Source organism: Fistularia commersonii, chromosome 8 (assembly GCF_037954325.1).
Source record: "Fistularia commersonii isolate RoL2024-O1a breed Wild chromosome 8, RoL_Fcom_v1.0, whole genome shotgun sequence".
NCBI classification, from domain to species: Eukaryota; Metazoa; Chordata; class Actinopteri; order Syngnathiformes; family Fistulariidae; genus Fistularia; species Fistularia commersonii.
In genome coordinates this window covers 1,895,864-1,923,049 of record NC_141291.1, presented here as the reverse complement: position 1 = coordinate 1,923,049, position 27,186 = coordinate 1,895,864, and the positions used below count along the sequence as shown (strand labels likewise).

Sequence of the window (27,186 nt, the reverse complement as noted above, 5' to 3'; positions counted from 1 at the left end):
GCTTGATTAAAAAAAAACAGAATTTGAGCTTTTTGAATCCGATACACTGCTCCAAGAAATAAAGGGAACATTTAAATAACATATCCTACGTCTGAATGAATGAAATATTCTTATTAAATACTTTGCTCTTGACGTAGTTGAATGTGTTGACAATAAAATCACACTAAAATGATGATCAATGGAAATCCAATTTGTTAACCCTTTTGGAGTCGCACTCAGAATTATCCACTTTAGTTCCACTAGCTGTAAATAATCTGCTCATATCTTATCCAACTCTACTTGCCCTGGCCGTTAAAAAAAAATAAAATAAAATAAAAATAAAATAAAAAAATGTATTTATTCTTTAATACTGCATTTATGTGTAAATACGGCACATTCATATGCGTTTCTGCTTCTGCTTATGCATTTCGTTATTCTGTATCCTCACGGGTGTCATGACGATAAAGTTGAATCTCATCTAATCTAAAATTAAAGTGGAAAAACACACGACAGGCTGATCCAACTCCTTAAAACAAGTCCAAATGAATCAGCGTTTCTTCCTAAGTGGACAGTTTGATTTCACGCAAGTGTGATTGAGTTAAAATGTGTTGTTTAAGTGTTCCCTTTATTTTTTTGCAGCTGTATATAATCCTACGGCTAAGGACAGACGGCTGCGCTAACTTTTAGCTTTTCCTCTGGAAATTATGAGGTTAGAAAAAAACAGAAGGTAACGCTTTTTTTCCTTGCTTTTTTTTTTTTTTTTTTTTTTTTTTCTTTACTTCCATAATCAAAAGAGTGAATTGAAGGCAGTTTCCATGAAATGTAAACACCGTTGTGTCGGGAGAATGTTAAACGAAGTTTCGGCTTTTCCCCTCAGGGGAGAAAACGCGCCGCGTCTTTCCAATGCGCAACCGTCATTAAAGAGGCTTTTTATTATTTTAGATAACAGCTGATTCTCATGCATTTTAAACAAAATCCATATATATATGTATTTATATGTATTATTTAAGTACCGCCGAAGCACGAAGCCGTGACCCCAAAGCTAGCGGCTTACATAAGCTGTAAAACATCATCAATCAGGCAGGTGGGCGGGCCTGAAACGTACGGAAAAATAACTGCGTTCATGCAAGTTTGATAATCAAAGGATGTGAACTCTGCAGCGCGACGGCTGATATTTATTTTATCATGGCGCCTGCCTTCATTAAAAGTTGAACGGGTTATATTTGAACTTTCATTCATTCATTCATTCATTCATTCATTCATTCATTCATTATCTACACCACTTGTTTTGAGATTGGGGTGCTGCCGGAGTCCATCCCGGCCGTGATTGGACGAGGGGCGGTTTCTTCACGTAAAGAAACCAACAATTCATCCTCTCATGCAACAATTCACTCGTTCATTTGCAAACCGAATGCTAACATTCGTTGCCTCGTTCATGTTTAGACATGCAACCATTCATTCCTACGTCATACAGCGATAAATGACAATTCACTCATTCATTTACGTGTCGTATAAATACACAATCATTCACTTTGTCATTCATATGTACACAATCTTTTGCACAATTCACTCATTCATTTACATGCAATCTAGATCACTGTGTTATTCCTATGCAATGTTTAGACACCATTAGCAACCATTAGCTCCTTCGTTCGTACATCATTTAGCGCTAAACAACAATTCACTCATTCATTTGCACGCAGTGTAAACATTCACTGTCATTCATTTACATATATAAATAACCATTCACTCTTTTATTCTTGTAACATATAAAAACTAACAACCATTCACTCCTTCTTGCACATGTCAAATAGCGACACGCGGCGATTCGCTTGTTCATTTCGACGTCAAATACAGTTGCACAACCGTTCGGGTCTGGACGATGAAGCGTCTCACACGGGCTGCCTTCATGTTTCTGGACGGCAAATTCAACTCGGATAAGAGGTGTGTGTTCACTGCCGCTCCAACAGCTGTCGTGTTTGGAATGTAATGCTGTGATAAGCTAAGCTACGCTACATTATGTTTTGTTACATTACATGATTTCGTGCCATGTTAGCTTAGATCAACAAACGCGGCTGTTTAAAAACATGTCGGCGTGACGTTCGAGGAGAGGGACGGACCTCACGGTCTTTGTTGGTTGACTGACGTCGCTGAAATGACTAAAGCTTCCAGCTGACAACCATCATTTGCATTTTAAAATAAAAGGATAGCTTAAACTGGCAGGCTGTTTTGAAGCTGATAAAAATCCAAATATTTAGGTGGCTGTTTATTGGTGGATCACTGACTGTGCAGTCACGTTCATGTGATAAGGGTTATTTCATTTTTTTATTTCTATTTTTTTTTTATTAAAACATATAAAAATTAAAAGTTAGAATGTAAAGAATTTTTTTTTTTTTTTTACTATTTTCTGCACTTATTAAATTTTTTTTTTTTTTTTCATTTTTGTTTTGGGCTCGAATATCCCCGTCTTCCATTGTGTTAGCCATGCCTTTTGATGCCGCACCGAATTAGCAATTACCGTTCGTCACTTTCCCTTTCATACCCGGCAAAGAGGTCGGCGGCGGCGGAGCTCATCAATTTAATGCTCGGTTTAATAACGCCGGTTGGCCTCGGATTCTTCTGGGAAGTACTTTTTTTTTATTTTTAACATGCTTTACTTTGTTCTGTGCGGTTGGTTTCAAAAGTTTTCTATTCCTGGTCATCGCAGATTCTCGCTTTCCACTCTTTTTTTTTTTTTTTTTTTTACCTCATTTTTTTATCACCGTCCCCTGTTTCTTATAATTAAGAGTCCCGCTTTTTTTTCGTCCAATCAGCTTCCAGCCCTGGTCGTCCTGTTGCATAACAAGTTGAATATCTTTATCGACATTTTTTTCATTTTCTTCTCCTGATTTTAAATGCAAACAAACAACATCCGACTAAAACTGCATCGACCCGCGACAGCGTCTTGTGAATACATTTGATTATACCACCATCGTTTGGTCATCGTCGCGAGGTTCGGCGTGGTTCGGTGACGCTGTTTTATCAGCTCGCGAGTAAATATTAGCGATCGGAATCACCGAAGGGATAATTCTCAGCAATTATACCTGTTTGAACACAGACGAACACACTTAGTATGCGTTCCGTCATCACTGCCAAAAATCATTTTTGCATGAAAGGGGCTTTTCTGCGACGCCAACTGGAATAACAAAAAACGAAAAAAAAAAAAAATCGTGACTCTGACTCAACTTTTTGTAGGTAGTTTGAGAACCTGTTTTGTTTCAAACCCGACTATTCACCCAACAACTGTTAGAAATTTGGCAACTTGGTTTGTTTCTTGGTAAACCTCATCCATCTTTGGACTTTGTTGTTTTCTGGATTTCCCACCAGCGGCTACCTCGCCTTTCTAGCTTGCAGATTTGTATAATTAGCTGCTTTTTAGACGGAAAAGTCCACTAGCTGGAATTAGGTTCCAGGAAGTAGCTTCCTCCAGGGGGAGCCTTTTAGTCCGGCACCTTCAGCTCCGCACCCAAAACAAACCAAAGAAGAAGAAGAAGAAGAAGAAGAAGAAGAAGAAGAAGAAGAAGAAGAAGAAGAAGAAGAAGAAGAAGAAGAAGAAGAAGAAGAAGAAGAAGAAGAAGAAGAAGAAGAAGAAGAAGGAAGACATGGAAAACTTGGAGGTGGAAGCTACCAGAGCATGCGTGGAATAATAACCATGGATTATCAGATGGTTGGAGTGTTTTTATCTCCTCCCCGTTAGCCACGAGCTAACGACAAGCTTCTTTTGGGGGAAATGTAGATGTTCCTCTGCAAGCCCTGGAAGCTTCTCTGACACGCAGACCAGAAGAACATGAACCTCTTTGTCGACCATTTCTAGCTGCTTCTGGTCAATCCAGACAACCAATCAGTGAAAAGTAGTTTTTGAAATTGACCGATTGCAGGAAGTAACAAGTAATGGACGGGACTGATGAGTTCTACCAATCATGTACATCATGAGTTCCTGTGGAGCCGTAAAAAGACCTCGGAGAAGGAGGTAAAATGGTTCCACCTGATGTTTGCTGTCCAACACACACACACACACACACACACACACACACACACATAAAAAAAAAATAAAAAAAAAAAATCCTAGTTCCTGAAAAGGTTAAGGTACTGCAGAAAGTGTGCGAGAGGCTGCTGTCTCAGGGTAGAAAAGGTCTTGGAAGTTCCTGAAACTGCTTGGGTTCATGTTTGTTTTTTTTTTTGTTTTTTTTTTTCCGCTCGAAACAACAAGACTTTCCAGTTTGTTGGGGGTGGAAAAAAAAAAAAAGACAAAGCGTCGCCTCCGTTTCCTTCACAATAACGGAACAAATATTTATAACCTGGCGCGAGACGATGTAAGACGCGTACGGGAAGTGTGTCAATTCCAAAAAAAGCGCACTCAGGTTTATCAAGCTTCCACACCCTTGACACCCCGGCCCCTGCAAAGCGGCGCTGAATGCAGTCAAATAAGGCGTCATAAAAGAATAGCAGCTTCGGGTTTATGAAAAGGGACAAACATGTATTTGATATTTAATAGGATATATGAGTTGAGAGACTTCAAAGGTTGCCGCGCTCCGGATCTAACTATCCGTGTGACGCCGTAATAAAAGTGAAACGGAGCATTAACGCAACTCGTGACCGCCGCCGTACTTTTTGACGGATAATCGCGGAATTATTTTTCCACAAACGTAAATATTTTATTCCGTGCGGGGAGGGGGGGGGATTAAGATGGAGCTCGGGAGCGGGAGATAATCCTCCTCGCGGTTCACGTGTCGCTACAGAACAGAAGCTGAACCCGAGTTGGCGATGTTAACTAAGCGCTGTGGTTGTAACGGGTAATACCGACTGCCAGCTCCACCGGCGGAGGCAGGGCAGAGTCTGTTCCACGTCAACTCGGATTAACGCGGCGGCGGATAAATACCCCGCCGCATGCTGAACATGTGTAATCTGGGACGAGATTCTCATCTGCCTAGGTAGCACTACGCTCGTATCCCCTCCCCTGCACAACTTCTCTCAAACGGTGATCTGAGGAAGCCGCGGTTTCTGTTTGCTCGAAGCACATTGAGTCATTTTGTGTCCGTGATAATCAGCAAATCGGTCGAATTACGAGGATTCAAAATAACGGATCGGTACGTCGGGAAGCGGTGAACTCATTGGTGTCTGACTCTGTGCGTTGAACCCTCCCCGCCTCTCGACGATGATGAAGGTACTTAACTCGTGCCGTCCGTTTCTGAATGTGGTGCCCATGAGTGGCTCCGAGGGTTTTGACGGTATGCTTACTGCAGAGGCTATCCAGAAACAGTAAATCATAACGTTTGTGTTATACAAGGCTGCTCCAGCAACTTTGGACGCAACTTGGAACTACCGTAGTGTCGTTTTCTTTTCCTTTCGGCTCTTCCCTTCAGGGATCACCATCAACCCTCTCCATCACCCTTTCCTCCTCTCTCGCACCAACTGACCTCATATCCTTATATCGATCTTCTTTTTTGGTCTGGTAACTGCCGGGGTAACTGCTTGGGTTTTGGGCAGGTTGAGCTTCAGCTGGCTTGTTGTGTAAATGGAGGAGTTGATCTGCCGAAAATAGGTGTAAGGGTGCTTGTTATGCTAATGCTAATGCTAAACCCTACCAGGTATATTTGGAAACGCCCCATTAGATCTGAAGAAGCCTCTCAGATGAGGGGGTGAAATGTCATCAAAATCAAGTCCAGTTGCCAGGACAAGACAATTTAGACAAGAAAATGTTGAGGACGATGTTTGCCCCCGTCACATTTGAAAATATGTTTTTTGTGAATCAGTGACTCCTTAAAACGGCAAAATTGAAGATACTCATTTTCATATTTTTGCAAATTTCGGGGAGTTGGGAGAGAACGTGATTGTTCAGATGTGGGTGAGTGAACAGATCGTCGAACCTTGATCGGTTGATGGGAAGCTCCAACCCAGACGACCCTACGTCGCGGATTAGGATATGTTTTTTTTTTTATCTAAAATCTAGACACAAATCCGGGCACCAGTCGCTCATCAAGAGACACTAAAATATAAACAAACTAAGAAAAATGTCAAATATGTTGATATATTTCACGAGTTTATAGCTCAAAATAATGAGATGCACCGCTGTCTCAGGTTCTCCATTTAACCGTCTGGAACTCGGTTGGATCCATCTGTGACCTTTTTGCCTGGTTGGTCCCAAAGTCGCAACCGAAACAGGATCATCCAAACTCTCCGCCAGCTCGGCAGCTTCCATTAAAATCCACTTTTTGAGATTTGAGCTTTATTGCTCTGCAGCAGCGTGCTCCTAATTAGCTCTATGATGGCACCCTCAATAGCTTTGCTTTATCTCTTCATATTTATGCGGCACAGGAGTTAGCTCTGCAGCATCACAGCAAGAGGGTCCCTGGGTTTCCTCCCAAAAACATGCAGGAGGTCAATTGGAGACCCTAAAATGCACAGATGAGTGAATGGCAGGGTGGTTTGTATGTCTGTATGAGCAGTGAATGACTGAATGTGCCTAAATAACATGTGAATAAGAGGGGCAACACTTGTATGTCTAGTTAGATCAGCGGTCAGGAACCCATGGCTCGCGAGCCATATATGGCTCTTCCTGTAATTTTGAGTTGAAAACAAAAACAATTTGGAACTGATTTTAAAGTACTTGTGATATATACTATCATTTTAAAGTAAACACAAATCAGATTTAAATTTCATCGGTCACCCGTCAGTCGGGTCGGGAACCAATGGCTTCCGAGCTTGACCGGGTCATTGTAAAGGTGAAGAAATCAATTTCATCAGGTAGCCAACTAGTTTATCCTTGTAACAGAAAATATGGTGAAAAGGAAAAAAAAAGTGATTAGCGTACATTCCAGGCTTTGTGGACAAAGGAATTTAAATTTGGATCTGCGGTATGCAGTGGAAAAATTGCATGGATGAAACGGTCAAATATAAAGCGACACTTCGAACAAATCCATGCAGGACCCGAAGTCGCATTAAAAGTAATACATATTTAATTTATTATACATTAAAAACACTATATGGCTCTCAATGAAATATATTAAGAAATATTTGGCTCTCCCAGTCAAAAAGGTTCCTGGCCCCTGAGTTAGAATATTGTGATAAAGTTCTTTATCTTCTGTAATGCAATTACAGAAACAAAAATGTCCTACATTCTGGATTCATTACAAATCAACTGAAATATTGCAAGCCTTTTATTATTTTAATATTGCTTATTATGGCTTACATCTTAAGAAAACTCAAAAATCCTATCTCAAAATATTAGAATATCATGAAAAAGTAATTTTTGTTTTTTTCACAATATTCTAATTTTCTGAGACAGTCCTATAGAAGAGCAAAAACAAAAACAAAACAAGAAAAACAAGAGTAAAATATAAACATGTAAACAACAGCGACACTTTAGTAAGGCTGTAGTTAGCCCTGTTAGCATGAAAGTATGTCTGCATATATAACTGTTAATTTCCAGACTATTGGGCGCACCTGAATATAAGCCGCACTGGCTAAAAATAACAAAATCAATATTTGTACAAATATAGGTCACAGTTTATAAGCCGCAGGCGTCCACATGAGATATTTACACAGAAATATTTTATCTGGGCTCAAAGGGGAGGAAGGCTTTAAGGGGTGAAGCCCTTTTTCAGTATATTATTAGGACTTTTCATGTACAATCAAACCCATGCAAAGTGAAACAAACAAAAGAGCAAAAGAAAAGAAAAACAAGCAAAATGTGTTCATGTAAACAAGTAAGAGCGTTAATCTAGCAGGGCTGCAGTTTGCATTAAATTTATATTTAAAGCAAGGAGGTAGTTTGTATTATTGTTGCACCTATGATAGTGAGATATTCTGGATTTCTCCACATTTTGACACATTTTTTAGGGCTTACATCTTAAGAAAACTCCAAAATTATATCTCAAAATATTAGAATATCATGAAAAGTATTTTTGTTTTTCTAATTGCATTACAGAAGAAGCCTTATATTCAGGTGCGCCCAATAGTCGGGAAATTAACAGTTATATATGCAGACATACTTTCATGCTAACAGGCTAACTTCAGCCTTACTAAATTGTCGCTCTTGTTCACATGTTCACATTTTGCTTTTTTTTTTCTTCTCTTTTTTTTTTGCTTTTCTACAGGACTGTCTCAGAAAATTAGAATATTGTAATAAAGTTCCTTATCTTCCGTAATGCAATGAAAAAAACAAAATTACTTTTTCACGATATTCTAATATTTTGAGATAGGACTTTTGAGTTTTCCTAAGATGTAAGCCATAATCAGCAATATTAAAGTAATAAAAGACTTGCAATATTTCAGTGGATTTGTAATGAATCCAGAACGTAGGACATTATTGTTTTTGTAATTGCATTACAGAAGATAATGAACTTTATCGCAATATTCTAATTTTCTGGAACAGTCCTGTACATTCAGGTGCGCTCAATCATCCAGAAATTACAGTAATATCTGCAGACATAAATTCACGCAACGATAGAAAAATATCTGTTTTGTCTTAATATGACTTGTGAATGAAAGCTTGTATGTGATTGGCTGGCGAGGTGAACCTGCTTCTCGCCCAATGACAGCTGGGAAAAGCGGTACAGATGATAAACAAATGATTGACTATATCTATTCTTATCGATGTGGCCGCGGCGGCCGGAGGTAACGCGCCTCGATTCTCCATCTCCTGTTTTATTCATGGAAACCTGGAAATTAAATCGGCGTGGAATCAACTGGTCATATAACCAACTCAAATTAAATAAGCCCGAGTGCATCCGGCGGACGACATGGCGGGAGGTGAGGCACTTAAGAGCCGGCGAGATAAACCAAAATGAAGACGGCGAGTGTCCGAGATAGCGAGAATGCAACCGAGATATACCTTAATTCGTTCCCGCGGGGAGGCAGAACGGGCTCCCCGCCATTTGTTTCTGATGGTTGATGTTCTCGGCCCCCCCCCCTCGCCGAGCGCTCGCCCTCCGCGTTCAATTTTCACAGCGTCGGCTTCGAATCGATGTAGAACAACAGATAGCGGAGACGGCGGACGGGTCGGGGCACGTCAACCGAGGCCGCCGCCGAAAGACGCTTGACTTTTCACCTCGCCGCAGAGGCGGGAACAGAAACAAGCAGACGTACGGGCTACATTCAGAGCCCGCTGTACCGACTGATCGGAAATGCTAGCGCCGTATCGTAGGCTAATCCAGCCCCTCGGATGTGATCGGAGTCAGGGTCAGTCAACCGAGACGGGAACTGGACTGAACTCACCATGTGACTGTTGTATTCATATCATATGGATTCAGAGCAGCGGTGAAAAAAGGCTTTTTCGGACAGAAAGTGACCCGTACGGCTCGAATTTGGCTTCAGGAAGTAGCCTCCGCCAGGACCTTTTAGTTTGGCATCCCTTCAGGCAGTGACCACCCAAGATGAAGCAGAGGCATGAACGTGGAGGTGGAAGCTGATACAGGGTTCATGGATAATCACAGTTATTAGTTGTCAGCTAACTCCGTACTTATTTGGGCAAAAATATTAGATGTCCCTCTGCGAGTCCTTGAAACCCCTCTGAGACGTAGCAGGGAAGAAGAGCTCGGACCTCTTGGTCGCTCCATTTTTCACTTCTTCTGTTCATTTTGTCCCAAAAGAACATCTGACCAGTGACCAGGTTGTTTGTTTGTTTTTTTTTTTTTTAATGGCACTCCATATCCAAGAGGTATCTAGTAAGGAATGTAGCTTATGAGTTCCACCCCTCATCCACATCATGGAGCCGTAAGAAGATCCTGCTACGGTGTAGGAACTAAAAAAGCTCCAGGAGTTGAGGTCCAGGGCCCATAGCTCCTCTGAATGCACAAAAAAACAACAGGCCTAATTCCAGAAAAGGGTCCAGGATCGGCAGAGAAGCTGCTGCAGTGTGAAAGTGGCTAATCCCACCAGGATGCAAGCTAAACAAGAAAGGAAGCCATCAGTAGGAGATCAGGGATGTCTGACAAACAATTTCAGGAATAGATGTGGTTTGACAAAACGATGGTCTAGAAACAGTGACAATGACCAAAACACAGTGAGCAGAGTTGGAGGTCGCAGAGATGCAGATGTTGCGACCAGGATCAGGAATGAGTCCATCAGAGGGACGGCACATGTTGGAGGTTTTAGAGAAAGGGTCAGAGAAGCCAGACTGAGATGGTTGGGTCATGGACAGAGGAGGGATAGTGAGTATATTGGTAGACAGATGCTGGAATTGGAGCTCTAGAGGAGGACCAAAGAAAAGATTTATGGATGTCGTGAGAGAGGAGGATACAGAGAACAGGGTTTGATGGAGAAAGTGGATTTGCTGTGGAGACCCCTGAAGAGAAAAGCCAAAAACTAAGGAAGAATTTGTCACAGGGGTGCAGGACATGTATGACTAAGACACAGTGATGACTGAGATGATTTGGACTCTTCTGCTCATATCCAAACCATGGTGAAGATCTGGGTAGAGGGTTGAGGAAGGTGGAGATGCCAGGCAGGAGGTCTAGAGGAAGACCAAAGAGAAGATTGATGGACGTAGTGAGAGAGGATATGAAGGTAGTTTGTGTGAGAGAGGAGAATACAGAGAATAGGGTTATTTGGAGAAGGTTGATTTGGTTTGGCGACCCCTGAAGGGAAAAGCCCAAAAAGAGGAAAAGAAGAAGGAGGAGGTGCAGCAAGAGGCCTAGCAAGACAGAAGAGCTTTGACCTCTTCATCTACTCTTTCTCGCTGGTTCTGTTCAATTTGTCACCAAACAAACAGCTGATCACTAACCATGGGAGTCCTTAAAACTGGCGTACCGCAAGAAGTAGCTTGTTTCTACCGATCACCTACCGAGTTCCTATGGAACCGGAAAGAAACCCTACCATGGAGCAGAAGCAAAAATGGTTCCCCCTCATGGTTGCTGTCCTCTCCGAGCCCCTGAAATTCCTCTGAGCTTCTGTCCACGAAAACATCTGACCAGTGACGACAGTGGGTTCCAAAAGCGGTGCTTCACAGTCACAGGAAGTGTCTGGTAGTGGACGTGGCTTCCAACAACCGACTTCATCTCATGAGTTCCTATGGAACCGTAAATAGACCCCACCTTGGAAAAGGCACTAAAATGGTTCTAGGAACTGAGGTCCACAGCCCCTGGTTTCTCCGGGGTTCCTCAAAAGGTTCTCGGAGCTACAAAACGTTCCTAGAGTACGATGGCAGCTAATGAGAGCCCAATGTCGATTTCTACTGCGAACCCCAGAGCTACATTTGATGAAACATGAAGCCTTCAACTCCCGTCGAACAGTAGACTTAGTGTTTGTGACACAGACAATTACAGATTCGATTGATCCGTATCAGCTCGGAGAGAGAAAAATAAAACCAACAAAAACGTCTTTGTGATGATTCGAACTCGAGCAGATTAGCCTGATCGGCCTCACAGGTGGGACAATCCTCCGAATTTTAGGTGGACCCTTGAGGTTCATCCAAATCAGAGAAGGTTGAAAGAAGGTGCCGGTGATTCAGACTGATTTTTATCTCCTGTCATCCCACACACACACACACACACACACACACACACACACACGCCGGGATTAACTGATGCCGACCTGAATGAAGATGATCAACAATAGACCGTTATCTGTAAGGGTCTGAGGCTACAGGGACCAGAGAAGAAGAAGGTGAAGGACTCTAAGTTGGGACAATGTTCCACAGCTACGGAGAAGGTGGAGAGGAGGTGAAGAAGTCCATGTTTGGAGAGAGTGGCTGGAGGTAGCAGAGATGAAGATGGTTTGGACATGGACAGAGAAGGGATGGTGAAGATCTGGGGTGATGGATGCAGAGTTTGGAGGAGGTCTTGCGGAAAGGAAAGGGAGGGGAAAGAGGACAGGAGGTCAGATGGTGCGAGAGAAGAGGACGCTGTGAATGGGGTTAGATGGAGGAAGATGATTGGCTCCCTGAAGGCGGCAGCCCCAAGGAGGAGAAGACTCATTGGTAAAGGGTCAAAGTACTAATCTGCTCTTCTGGTGATCAAGAAGGCATCCATCAGAACGAGTCGAGAACATTCTGAGAGTCAGATTAGCTGGAGGCTTCCACCAGCTGAGGCAATTCCAGACCAGTTCGGCGTGAAGAACAACTCTGACCTACATTTGTGCACTTTACTCATTTATGTCCATTTTGGAGGCGGATGACGGAGATGTTGCTCGTAGATGAAGATACATTGACGTATGTTCACCCTCTCGTCATTTCCAGGTGATTCCATTTGTCCAGGATGACATTTCGGGACCAGCGGAAACCAACTGAGAAGATCACGCCGGCCGAGGTAGCCAAACGCGACCACAGGATGGCCATCATCTATGGACCAGTGCCTGGCTCTCCAGGTAACCCAACACTCAGGACTGAGAATCAACTCTCTTAGCTTCTTTCTTCGAAACGGAGATGAAAAATTGCGTCAAAATGTGGAGAAATCCAGAATATCTCACTATCATAGGTGCAACAATAATACAAACTACCTCCTTGCTTTACATATACATTTAATGCAAACTTTAGCCCTGCTAGATTAACGCTCTTACTTGTTTACATGAACACATTTAGCTTGTTTTTCTTTTCTTTTGCTCTTTTGTTTGTTTTACTTTGCATGGCTTTGATTGTACATGAAAAGTCCTAATAATATACTGAAAAAAAGCGTCACCCCTTAAAGCCTTCCTCGCCTTTGAGCCCAGATAAAATATTTCTGTGTAAATATCTCATGTGGACGCCTGCGGATTTTAAACTGTGACCTATATTTGTACAAATGTTTATTTAGTTGTTTTTAGCCGGTGCGGCTTATATTCAGGTGCGCCCAATAGTCTGGAAATTAACAGTTCTATATGCAGACATACTTTCATGCTAACAGGGCTAACTTCAGCCTCACTAAATTGTTGCTCTTGTTTACATATTCACATTTTGCTCTTCTATAGGACTGTCTCAGAAAATTAGACTATTGTAATAAAGTTCTTTATCTTCTGTAATGCAATTAAAAAAAAAAAAAAAAATACTTTTTCATGATATTCTAATATTTTGAGATAGGATTTTGGAGTTTTCTTAAGATATTAAAATAATAAAAGGCTAGCAATATTTCAGTTGATTTGTAATGAATCCAGAATGCATGACATTTTTGTTTTTGTAATGCATTACAGAAGATAAAGAACTTTATCACAATATTCTAATTTTCTGAGACAGTCCTATGCTAATTTTTCTTTTTATGGCTTGATCTGGGTACACATCTGGTACTACATACGGTGAGGTGCGCTGGTGTGACAGAAAAAGTTCCTTGAACATGACCGAAACTACAAACAAGCTGGCAGATATTATTATTAAATAAGAAAAGGTCAGTTTTCTGTCCTTTGCTAAAATCTCCTAATAATATGTGGCCTATATATGTACATATATTCATTTAGCTAATTTTAGCCGGTGTGGCTGATATTCATGTGTGCTCAATAGTCCGTAAATGACGGTAATACATGCAAACAGACATTCATGCTAACAAGGCTAACTCCAGCTAAGGCTAACTTACTAAATCATCACTCCTACTCGTTTCCAAGTTTGTATTATGCTTATTTTTCACTTGCTCTTTGCTTTCCTTTTTATGGCTCGAACCGGAACATGAAATCCTTGACCATGACCAAAGCTACAAACAAATCTACAGATATTAATATATTAAAAAAAAGATCTGTTTTCTGGCCTTTGCTAAAATCTCCTAATAATATGTGGCCTATATATGTACATATATTCATTTAGCTAATTTTAGCCGGTGTGGCTGATATTCATGTGTGCTCAATAGTCCGGATATGACGGTAATATATGCAGACATACATTCATGCTAACAAGGCTAACTCCAGCTAAGGCTAACTTACTAAATCATCACTCCTACTCTTTTCCAAGTTCGCATTTTGCTTATTTTTTTCACTCTTTGCTTTTCTTTTTATGGCTCGAACCGGATCATGGAATCCTTGAACATGACCGAAGCTACAAACAAACCTACAGATATTAATATATTAAAAAACAAGTCTGTTTTCTGTCCTTTGCTAAAAAGTCCAAATAATATACCGAAAAAAAGCTCAACCCGCCCCGCAGTTACCAGTCATTCATATCAAGGCACAGCACGCTGCTAAACGCTGATCGGTCTTGAAGCTAACAAGGGTCGCGGCGGTACCGTCCGGAGGGTCGTCGGCCAATGGGAACCCGTCGTTCCAGCGCGCCACCCTCCCGACGCCATCTGTCCTCCTTGATCACCGCAAACACAAATCTCACCCTCCTCCTCGCCTAACTCTGCGGGTCAAAGGTCGCCGGGACGACGGCGGGGGAACCAACGCCGCTTTTGTCACACCGTGTTTACATTTCGAGTAAAAAAACCACCTTAACGAGGTCCGTGAAGGAGGACTTTTTTTTTTTTTTTCTGTCTGGGTGTCAAATTAGGAAAAAACACGCCTGCGCTTGTCAGCTCGGCTATATGTTGTTTGGCTGCCTAATGAGTGCCGGGTGGAAGACGGAAAATGCCCCCATCTGCTGCGTGTTTAATGGGTGAATTCTTGAGCGCTCGGCGTGCGGCGGGCGAGCCTGGATGGAGCAGACAGCGCCCATCTGCCGGCCACCGCGGGAGGGCGGAGGGTGTTTTTTTTTCTTTATTTATTTTTTTTTCAACTAGCATTATCATCATCGTCATCGCCGTCCTCCGGCGATGCTATCCCCGCGTCCGGATAGCATCGGCGCGACGCCAGCGACGGCGGTGAGACGCTGCGATCAACGGCTGCAGCTCCGGGAATCGCTTTCAGCGCGAGGTTTGTCTGCCGGAAATGAGTAGAGTCACTTGTTTACCGACCGAGCTGCCGGAGGGAAAGTATACGGTTGCATCATGTTGATAGCAGGGTTTGGATTAAATCAGTGAAGATTGTTTGCAGATGACATTGTGATGTAAAGTGAGAGCGGGGAATAGATTGAGGAACATCTAGAAAGGTGGAGGTGTGATCTGGAAAGGAGGGGAGTGAAGGTTTGTCGCAGAAAGACAGAATATATGTGTGTGAAATTAATTCGATGTGGAAAACTCAAAATATGAACCAACGTCTGGAACAAATTCATATATAAAGGGAGCACTGGCCACAATGGTTTCCTTCATTTATTCGTATCAATATTATTTATTTTAATTTCAATGATTAATTTGTGTTTATTTAATATAAATTAATTATGAATTCACATTGTTACAAATATTTTTAAATATTTTTTAATACCCTGAGTGCCGGAGAAGCAGCAAATATATATATCTATATTAATTATGAATTCACATTGTTACAAATATTTTTAAATATGTTTTAATACTTTGAGTACCGGAGAAGCAGCAAATATATATATATATATATATATATATATATAAGTTTTACTGGTGTAATAAAATGAATAAATATAAAAATGCCATCATGTTGACAGGTTTGGACCATTCATGTCTTTTCCCTAAAACTTTTTTTTTTTTTTTATATCGGTTTGTTTTGTTTTCGATTTTCGAGAACTCCAGCACCGTGTTTCGTTTATTGTCGACCTTCTCCTGGTTTGCCATTATTTTTTATTTTCATTTTTTTAGCAGTGTGAGTGTTTTGGAGTCCCCGTCCTGCTTTCTTTTGGAGATTCTCCTCCCCCGTTAGGCTTTCAGCTTGTTATACTTTCAGTTATTATTCCCTTTCTGCACTCCATGTTCCCCGGGCGTCCGTCCAATCAGCTCCCCGCCTGCCGTCACGCTCCTGTCATCTGATGTGTTATTAGTTTACTCTTTATTTTTGGGTTCGTATCTTGTTACAGTTGTTTGGGTCCTGTATATGTGTGTGTGAAAGAGACCCAATTTCAAGTGTGATTTCTCTGCATTTTAGATTGGTCCAATTTGCCTTTTTCTTCTTTTTTTAAATTTTAAAATAAGCTCAGATGTTTAGAGAACCAGAGGTGAAGATGTGGAGGCTTCTCTTTGGGAGTGAGGAGGATGGAGAAGATCAGAAGGAGGGCTCGTGTTAGATGTTCTGCAAGTAAGAGTCAGAATGAGAGGGTTTGGATGGTTGGTGAAGATCTGGGTAGAAGGACGCTGAGGTTGGAAGAAGGTGTGGAGCAGAAGTTCGATTGAACCCCAGGGGTTCGGTGAGTCAGTATCAAGGGTTCGGAATTCTGCAGGGATTTTGAAGCTCTTTTTTCAGTATATGGACTTTTTTGGGTGGGGGACGCTAACGAGCTTCACGCCGCTAAAACGTTTATCCTCGTCACATCGGACCGATGAAATGAGCGGGAAATACTGAGTCCGTTCAACTCCGACACCGAGGAAGACGACTTTGACGGTTTTAGTGCGCAGGAGGAAGACCGAGATAGCGACCGGCTAGCCGGTGCGGCTGATATTGAGGTGCGCTCAATAGCCTGGAATTTACAGTAATTATGTCGAGCAAAAAAAGAAACAAATACGTACAATATGGATTCACATGTAAAACAGAACTACTGTATTTTCACGACCAGAAGGCGCACCGTACTAAAAGGCGCAGTCTCAGTTGTGTGTGCCATTTCTGTATTTAACACTCATATAAGGCGCGCCTGATTATAAGGCGCGGGTTTTGTATACAATCCTCACCCACACTTCCCCCTTTAATGTCCTCTACTACGTCCGCCTTACAACAACAACACACACACAAGCATACAAGTTTGCTTATTTCAAAATAGAGCTGGAGCTAAAGTGAGTTTGGTATTCACATTTTTTTACCGGTAATCATCATCAATCGAACCCATGGAAGTCCTCATCCTCTGTTTCTGATTTTAACAGCTGCGCTAAATCTCCATCAAACATGCCAGGTTCACTTTCTTCACTGTCAGAGTCACTTTGAAATGATGCCGTCTTTTGCGAAAGCTGGAACAACAGTGCTAGCAGACAAGTTAGCCCGAGCATCTACAATCCATTCGCAAATTGTGGAGTAACTCGCCCGGCGCTGCCTTCCACTCTTAGTGAAACCGTGGTCTCCAAGAAGACTTTTCGTACCCCGTTGTGCGTATCCACAGTGTGACTCACCGGCATGTCGAAAGTGAGCGGCACCTCGACCATGTTAGTGATGTGGCAGGGCTGAATGTGCTTTTCGGCGATGTTTTCAGGGTTTTTAAAACAACAATGTTCTCCATAATGCACAAACTCGTCCTTTACATACAATCAACTCCTACACTTCCCCCTTTAACATTCACATGGCGTTCTCTACTACGTCCGCCTTACAACAACAACACACACAAGGTGCACTGCACTGTAGGGCGCCGCAGATTTAAAGAAAATCTAAGACTTCTATGTGCGCTTTAATTGCGTGATTTGCAATGCCAAAGTTGAGCAATTCTAGTCGAGCACCGGCGAAACTAAGGGACGTCTTTCCGAAGCTGCACGGAGACGTTTGCCGAATTCGACAAACCGATCCTCACATCATCGTACGAAGTCGCTTACCCGATCGTAAAGCATGTCTTGAAATTTGAACACAACCTTATTTTATTTTACGTTGCGCTGCTTTGATCCTCAGGGTATCAATAAAGTTTATCTTAATTATCCCAAGCGGACATCGTGTTAAACTCATCGCAATATCGCTCTCGGCTCGGCCTTTGTCGGATCAGGACCTGCCAAAAAAAAAAGCAGAGCGCGTCTTCCGACGGCGCAAAAAAAAAAAACAAAAAAACAAATAATAATCAAATCGATCAATCCAGCGATGGACCGCAAGCTTTCCTCCTCCGGAGTGCGTCGCTACTTGATGTTTGAAGTTGTTGAAGTTGCAGGGGAGAAGCCACAGCGGCGCCTCCTGCACGCAAATATATTCATATCGCCTGCAGCACTGAGCTCCCTCTGTGTCTGAGTCAGAAAGGCTGAATTCAGGCTTTGGCAGGCGTCGCCGCTTCGCACGTGCTAAAACACGCCGAGCAGGTGGTTTCCGCGAGCAGAGCGAGGCCTCTGTGCTCGCCGTCCGAGGCTATTCGCATTAGCATTTCCGCCTGCCGTCGCGTCCCCGACGGGAGGATGAAGTTCTGGGGATTTAAGGGTTATTTCGGCCGCTCGCCGCGCCGCCTCCCGCATCGCGAGTGTTTTGGAGGCAATTTCGGCGTGGGTGAAGGTCACCCCTGTGATTTGTTCCGGCTGCTGAGAGCTGAGAGTACATTTGCAACGGTCAGCTTTGTCCCTTTTTTTTTTTTTAATATTATTGTTCTTTTTTTATTATCATTATATTCCATTATCAGGACCATGAATATAAATGAATCTATTATTAAAAAAAAAAAAAAAAAAAAAAAAGGTAAATACAACCACAACTTTACCCACTCTGAATGGAAATGATTATTTTTCAATAATTCATTTCTCACCATCACCGCCGGGGTTTCTTTTGATTTTGACTCGTTATATGCTAATTATCGTAGCTCCGCCGAGGCTGATTATTGCACCGCGGTGCATCGAGAAATTGATTTTGGGGGGAAAATATCTGTCCGTATGTCGGCCGTGGATAATGTAGTTTGTCACGTCGGGCTGGGATATAGAATGACAAGTTGTTTTGAAACTGACAGTAATGAACTTTTGGCTACTTTCTGCTACCACTGTTGTTAGCATGCGGAGGCCATGTTAGCCTGCTTTGGGACTAAAACGGTTTCAAGAAGGATCCAGATACAGTTTCTGGAGCTTCGGACAGGGAGCGGTGTGGTGAACACCTGCACCTGGAGAAGAAGAAGAAGAAGAAGAGGAGGAGGAAGAAGAAGAAGACATAGAAGAAGAAGAAATAGAAGAGGAAAAGAAATAGAAGAGGAAGAAGAAGAAGAAGAAGAAGAAGAAGAAGAAGAAGAAGAAGAAGAAATAGAAGAAGAAATAGAAGAAATAGAAGAGGAAGAAGATGAAGAAGAAGAAGAAGAAGAAGAAATAGAAGAAGAAGAAGAAGAAGAAGAAGAAGAAGAGGATAAAGAAACAGAAGAGGAAGAAGAAGAAGAAGAAGAGGAAGAAGAAGAAGAAGAAGAAGAAGAAGAAGAAGAGGAAGAAGAAGAAGAAGAAGAAGAAGAAGAAGAAGAGGATAAAGAAACAGAAGAGGAAGAAGAAGAAGAAGAGGAAGAAGAAGAAGAAGAAGAAGAAGAAGAAGAAGAAGAAGAAGAAGAAATAGAAGAGGAAGAAGAAGAAGAAGAAGAAGAGGAAGAAGAAGAAGAAGAAGGAGTAGAAGAAGAAGAAGAAGAAGAAGAAGAAGAAGAAGAAGAAGAAGAAGAAGAAGAAGAAGAAGAAGAAGAAGAAGAAGAGGAAGAAGAAGAAGAAGAAGAGGAAGAAGAAGAAGAAGAAGAAGAAGAAGAAGAAGAAGAAGAAAAAGAAGAAGAAGAAGAAGAAGACCACATAGAGGTGGAAGCTACCACAGCATCCGTGTGAAGAAACCCCGTAAGCTAATGCTGATGTTCCTCTGGAAGCCCCTCTGAGACGTAGCAGGGAAGAAGAACTCGGATCTCTTGGTCATTTCTCGCTTCTTCTGATCATTTTGTCCCAAGATCTTTTTAAAAATGGCGCTCCGCTCTCCGCAAGAAGGTTCTAGTAAGGCTTGTGAGTTCCAGCGAGCACCGATGTCATGGGCGTTCCTATGGAGCCGTAAGAAGACCCTGCCTCAGAGTAGGAGTAGCTCCAGGAGTTGAGGTCCAAGGTTCTAGGATCTGCAGAGAAGCTCCTGCTGCTTGAAAGCATCTAATCATACCTGGATGCAGCTACACTAGAGATGGGACCATCAGTGGGACACCAGGAAACCAACAGTTTCAGGGATGGACGTGGTTTGCCAAGATGATGCTGTGTGGCCTACAAACAGTGACAAAGACCAAAACACAGGAAGCAGAGCTGGAGGTCCCGGAGATGAAGATGTTGAGGTTCTCTTTGGGAGGAATGAGTCCATCAGAGGGACGGCACATGGTAGATGTTCTGGAGAGAAGGTCAGAGAGGGTCAGCTTATGTAAGGAGGACGGACAATGAATATATTGGTGGGCGGAAGCTGGAATTGGAGGTCTAGAGGAAGACCAAAGAGAAGATTGATGGACCCAGAGACTCGGATTAGATGGAGAAGGTAAAAGCGCAAAGGAAAAAGAGAAGAATTAATCCCTCGAGGGGAAAATCTTTTCCAGCATTTGACCCATCATGGGTGAAACTAGAGCTTCCGGCTGCTGTCAGCAGTTAGAAGGTCATCTGGACCAGAGAACAGGGTCAGATGGAGAAGGCGTAATTCGCTGTGGAGACCCCTGAAGGGAAAAGCCCAAAGGAAAGGAAGATTATTTCCCAAAATGATTCCCCCAATTGCCTCTCTGGGACAAATCTTTTTTTTTTTTTTTTTTCTGATTCTGATGTGCTTTGCCAAGACACAACCTGAAGATGGTGACCGATACGGTCCATTAAATTGTACTCTGGACTTCTAACCCTTGTCTGGTGTTCAGGTCTGATGGACCTTCTTTCACCTTTTTTTTTTTTTTTTTTCTAAAAGAAAAGAAATTGCTATGGAAATGTGAAAAGAGACGGAGCCAAAATGTGTCACGCCGTCTGAATGCACAACAAAAAACAGCCTCGCTACCGGAAAGGCTCAACAAAAAAGTTTGTCGGGCGTGAGAGCGGCTTTTGTGTCGCCGAGAGCGTCAAACTGCACGAAATGTTTGTCAATGCGACAAATACAACCGTAAAACGACTCCTGGACGACTCGGAACGTTGACTGGAAGCGGCGATTGGAAGTTCCTGTTTAGGAATCTTTCACCCGACGCATGACGGACGGAGAGAATCTCAAAAAAAAAAGGTAAAAAAATCACCAATCCAAAGATAATGAATACAAACGTAGCATGCTAACACTTTCAATCCAACCAATCGCCGATTTAAGAATAGTTAGCTGGCATGTCGCCGTGATGTAAAGCGCCGGCTCGCGTGGAGGTGTTCGCCAAACGGCGTCCGCGTCTCAGCTTTTGACTGATGAACTCGAAGAAAACAGCGGTTTCGAGAATCCGACGGATGCCAAGCGTAAAATTTGGTTCCCGGCGTGGCCTCTTTTTGACTCTCTGAGCCGCGGAGAGATTCATTTTGACGCACCGGGGAGCTGTTTGTCACTCTGGCACGCCGTCTGACGTTTTGGGCTACAGGCCACGGGCGCGCTAAAGCTAACAAGCATACGGCGGGAAGGATGCGCGCGTTTTTTCTTTCGGAAAATGTAGTCATGAATGTAGTTACGGCGTCCTTCCCCGGCCAGCGTGAGGGCAAAACATGTATCCCGTTCATGTCATGCAAGTGTTGCTTTAATTTAGAAAACAGTGGCGTTGTTGTTTTTTTTCTTTAGATAAAGAGGCATTTACATCTACGACGTAGCTGCATGAGCTGAGATGATTGATGCTAGCCAGTTTGCTCCTCCACATGTTAGCTCATGCCCAAAAAAGGAAGTTTTTTATGGGCAAGGATCATCACTAGGTGATCACTAGACTTTTGGTAGCAAAATCGCAAAACTAGCAAGTGTGTTCTGCTAAAGCTTTGCACTCCTAGAAATGTAGCTTTCAAGGCAACTTTCGCCAAATCCCATAAAAATCAGCAGAAAAAGTAAGGGGTTCTGGGACGGACAGTTTATGAAAGGGTGTTTGTTGAACTCTGCAGCAGTAAGATGGGTATAACACTAATAAATAGTGCTCTATTTCATATCTTTAGCATATTGCTAATCACCTGTTTAGTGTTTGTGAAGTGAGATGAGAATGTCAAACGTACGTCCCGCGGGCCGTTATCAGCCCACCAGGTGGTCCAATCTAGCCCGTTGAATAAATCTACTATTTGAAAAAAAAAAAAAAAAAAAAAATATATATATATATATATATATATATATATATATATATATATATATATATATATATATAAATCATGAACTACTTTTTAAAAAAAAATAAAAATACAGATCCTATATTGTCTGATTATTAAAAAAAAAAAAAAGAGTAGGGTTTTCCATGAAAAATGGGAAATTTCTTATTTTGGTCGTTAATAGGACGGCCCCCTTGATGTATTTCATAATTAATCTTGATCGGAAATAATTATAAGTTATCATTGGTTCGGCCCTTCAACAATGACAATAACAATGAAAGGGATCCAAAGGGATTTCCTCTTCATTTGTTATTTATGCATTCGATTTTTTTTTGTTTGTTTTATTACGCAAAATTGTGTTCAAGCTTCTAAATTGCAATCCAGACATCACAAATACAAACATCCTGAGGCGGTTAAGTCGCAATCAACGCACGCTAGAACCAGAGGCGGCATCTCCAGGTGGAGATACAAGATGTTCCTTTCCAGTCGGGAAGGAAAACAAACTTCTCCACCATCGAGAGACTAAACATAAACATTCATGATGAAGGAAAACAACCTGGTGTGAAAGTGACATGTAGGGTTTATTGCTCTTCTGCTTTACTTTCAGACATTTAAAACATTTATTTATGTTTTCCTCCATCATGACAACAACCGACTTAATGGCCATGATGGAATTACAGGACTGTCTTAGAAAATTAGAATATTGTGATAAAGTTCTTTATCTTCTGTAATGCAATTACAAAAACAATAATGTCATACATTCTGGATTCATTACAAATCAACTGAAATATTGCAAGCCTTTTATTATTTTAATATTGCTGATAATGGCTTACATCTTAAGAAAACTCAAAAATCCTATCTCAAAATATTAGAATATCATGAAAAAAGTCATTTTCTTGTTTTTTTTAATTGCAATTAGAATATTGTGATAAAAACAAAAATTACTTTTTTCATGATATTCTAATACTTTGAGATAGGATTTTTGAGTTTTCTTAAGATGTAAGCCATAATCAGCAATATTAAAATAATAAAAGGCTTGCAATATTTCAATTGATTTGTAATGAATCCAGAATGTAGGACTTTTTTTTTTTTTTTTTTTTTTTTTTTTTTTTTCTGTAATTGCATTACAGAAGATAAAGAACTTTATCACAATATTCTAATTTTCGGAGAAATTCCTGAACATCACATGGTCTTTTTAATTGGAAGGAACAGACGTGCGTCATGTTAAATAAAGTATTTGTATATTTTTTTTTTCTTTTTTATTTTATTTCATTTATTTTATTTTATTTTTTTCTCAACAGTCTCTTACAGCAGCTCCTACAATTTTCTCTATTATCTCTTTACGGCTGTGACATGGGAATCTTATTTTAAACACATAAATATTACATGTAATAATATAAATGTACTTATAAATACACAGGAATATACGTTACATATATTTTTTTAAAATTTTTTACCTTTTATTTATTTACTTTTTATTTTTATTTTTTTTATCTTTACCATTTTTATTTTTCATTATTTTATTCTTTATTTTTAGATATATTCTGAGTCTTCTCCACTTTATTCTGTGCTGCTTTAAACTAAAAAAATAAGTCTTCTTATTCTGAATGAGAAGGGAATTGTTTGTATGCCTCTACTGACTGCAGGTCCAGGGTTTTTCATGCTGAAAAAGATCTTCCTTATTCTTTAGAAATGAAACGCTGAAGAACTAAAGAATTATTTTGCAGCAGGAAAAGAAATTTAGGCTCTCGGGCTCTCAAACGGCGGACGGAAACCTTTTCTTTTCAGCAGAAAGCAGTGTTTTGATCGTCTCTTTTCCGTGACGACACAAAGATTCTATTACAAAAAAAATATGACAAAGAGATGTTTTTAAACCGGAGGCAAACAAGGCCTCGAAACTGGGAAACAATCTGTCGTCACGAGTTTCATTTCAATTTCGGCGCCGCCGATTATAAATGGGTGGACCTGCGAGCGTCGCACATTATTTAGGGATTCCTTCATTTATTTATTATCTTTACTGCTTTTCATGTCATTGGGCGAGAGGTGGCGGGTCACCGACATGCAGAAAACACTTTTCTGCAACTCATTCACACTTCTGGACGATTTAGCAAACCGACTGAAGGCTTTTGGAAACCAGAGAACCCGGTTTGTTAATTATCTTTGTTTATTGTATCATCTTTGGCTTTTCATTCCCCCTTAAACATTTAAGTATTGATCTTCCAGTGCATATGGTGATGATAATAATAAATAATAATAATAATCACAATAATAATTGTTGTTATAATAATAATAGTAATAGCAAGAATTATAACTATAATAATTTCAATAAATACATGTAAATAATATTAATAATATAATAACATTATCAATAATATTGATAAGAGTTGCAATCATAATTATTATTATAATTTTTGTGATGATTATATTAGCAATGATAATAATAAAAGAATAATAGTAATAGCAATAATTATAACTATAATTATTTCAATAACTACAATTAAATAATATCAATGATATAATAACATTAACAATAATGTTATGAGAGTTGCGATAATAATAATAATTATAATTTCTGTGATGATTATATTTGCAACAGCAATAATAATAATAAAATAATGACAATAATAGCAAGAATTATCACTACAATAATTTCAATAACTCCATTTATATAATATAAATAATGTGTTAACATTAATAATTATATTGATAATAATTGCAATAATTATAAAAAAGAGAAATCAGAATATACTAGTACTAATATTTCTGCTATGACTACTACTCCTACTACTACGACTACTAATAATAATAATAATTGCAATAATTGCAATAAAACAAAATTAAATTTGTTGTAATAATAATGATAACAATATTCCAATGATAGACAACCATTAGCTACAAAGTAAGATAACAATTTAAATCAAAAGAAAGTATGTATAAAATATGCACCATGGACATGAGTACTATATTAATCAAAATGTAGCAAATGACGCTAAAAAGATAATTGCTTCTATTTTAACTCCAACCTCACTGAGATATTTGTTCTTCACGAAGAACGTCAGTGGAGGCTTTCAGTGGAAAAAAAAAACAAAAAAACTACATCTTCAGTCCACTCAAGCCCACCAACCCCCCTTTTTTGGAGAGTAAATGGCTTCTTGGGAGGCGGTACATGTAATGTCTCTCAGCGCTTCCACAGAAAACCATTACATTCCACCGAATTACAGACGGGATGAATTTGCTGAGGATTCTCTTTTAGACTTTGGAGAATTAAATATGTAGCGGGGGGAGGAAGTGGGGCTTCAATATCTATTCAAGGCTGGATATCATATAATGATGGCTGCTCCAGAAACTTCTTAATCACAATAGCGTCCCGTTTTTTTTTTTTTTTTTTTCGTCTGGTCATCCTGCAAGATGCTACGTCGCTAACGATTCTTTTTTTTTTTTTTTTTTCCCCCATGAATTATGGAGATGGAAGTGGTATTAGCACGCCTCCAGCTGAGAGTTAACATTTAAATGGAGGGTGGCGCCCAGGTGGAAAAGAAATACAACTCGACTTGGAGAGGCGTGAATGTGGCCCCCCCTCCGATGGCTTGAAGTGGGGGGGACACGCGATGGGAAACCCTCAAAGCGAAGACGTTTGGGGGATTACATAATGACAGCTCGTCCTTAGGAGCTATTTGAATAAGAGAACGAGTTGAGCCGCATTTTGTGATAACGGTGCATTTTGTAATAAACGTCCAAAATGTAATAACTTTTTCATTTCATTTTGGTAATAAAGCCGCATTTTGTAATAAACCGCCCCAACGCATTTTGTAATGAATTTTGCCACATTATGTAATAAGTTATTACATTTTGAGAAGAGTATTACAAAATGCACTTGCAAGTTTTTTATTCTCTAGGAAATGTAATAACATGGAATTTATAGAATATTCTCTGTTAATGCAACCTTTGAATAGTGTACTGATAGTAATTGCTAAGTACTGCTACTAGGCTAATACAGTGATACTAATAATAGGCCTAGCTTTTACAAATACTTTTAAGTAAAATAAAATACAATTAACAAACTTATGCTTTAGAATTGTTATTACATAATGCACCATGTTATTACATTTCCTAGAAAATAAAAAAAGTTGCAAGTGCATTTTGTAATAATCTTCTCAATATGTAATAACTTATTACATAATGCGGCAAACTTTATTACAGAATGCGTTGGGGCAGTTTATTACCAAATGCGGCTTTATTACAAAATGAAATGAAAAAGTTATTACATTTTGGACGTTTATTACAAAATGTACTGTTATTACAAAATGCGGCTCAACAGAGCGCCTCCGAGCAGACAGCGGCTAATGTGCGATAGCAATCCAAGCCCTTCCTAATTGTGCATTAAAAATGCATGCAGGCTATTGGCTATCAAATGGTTCCCTCTTTATTTGTTAATGTTTTGCGGTAGCGTCGTCCTCGAGGTGTATTTCCATCTACATTAAACACCGAGGCGTGTATTTGTTTTTGGATGTTTGTGTCGAAGACACAAAAAAACAAAACAAGTGTTTGTATGAGCCAAATGTTAAAGATCGCGTTTTTTTTTTTTGAAAACCTTCCGACATCTGCCAAAAAACCACGACGTTCTCGTTGACGTTTAAGACCGACATCTTAAACACTGATCAAAAAACAAACAAACAAAAAAAAAAAAAAACGCCGTATACGATTTGAGCATTTTTTTTTTTTTTTTGTGATCTGGAAAGGAGGGGAGTGAAGTTTTGTCGCAAAAAGACAGAATATATGTGTGTGAAATTAATTCGATGTGGAAAACTCAAAATATGAACTAACGTCTGGAACAAATTCATGTCTAAAGGGAGCATCAACTGGTGACCGTCGTGTGATTTCTTTCTTCATATTTTGATCCCTTCATACTACCGTAATTTCCGGACGATAAGCCGCGACTTTTTTCAGTATATGGACTTTTTTGGGTGGTGGACGCTAACGAGCTTCACGCCGCTAAAACGTTTATCCTCGTCACATCGGATCGATGAAATGACCGGGAAATTCTGAGTCCGTTCAACTCCGACACTGAAGAAGACGACTTTGACGGTTTTAATGCGCAGGAGGAAACCCGAGATAGTGGCTTATATTGAGGTGCGCTCAATAGTCCGGAAATTACGGTACTGCTTAGATACAACTCTGCGGGAGGGGTTGCGCTGTTCTCTTTGGGACATGTATGCTCATGTTTCATACGTAAGCGGTTATGTCTGTTTCAAAGGTTGTCAAACATGCATGATTTAGGTTGCAGTAGTTGTCAAGCAATGCGTCTGCTAGTTTTCAGATGATAACTAACATTGCAACGGCTGAAAGGTTATTGATAATGTACATACTAAGGAAGAGATGCAAAAGCAGGTAGCGCAGTAGTAGTAAATTC

General features: G+C 40.5%; 1 protein-coding gene across 1 annotated transcript in view; it reads right to left on the bottom strand.

Moving 5' to 3' along the window:
- The window catches only part of LOC147231582 (cadherin-18), a 181,252-nt gene that overhangs the window by 141,936 nt on the left and 12,130 nt on the right, over window positions 1-27,186 (bottom strand). The gene's annotated exons all lie outside the window — the stretch shown is intronic.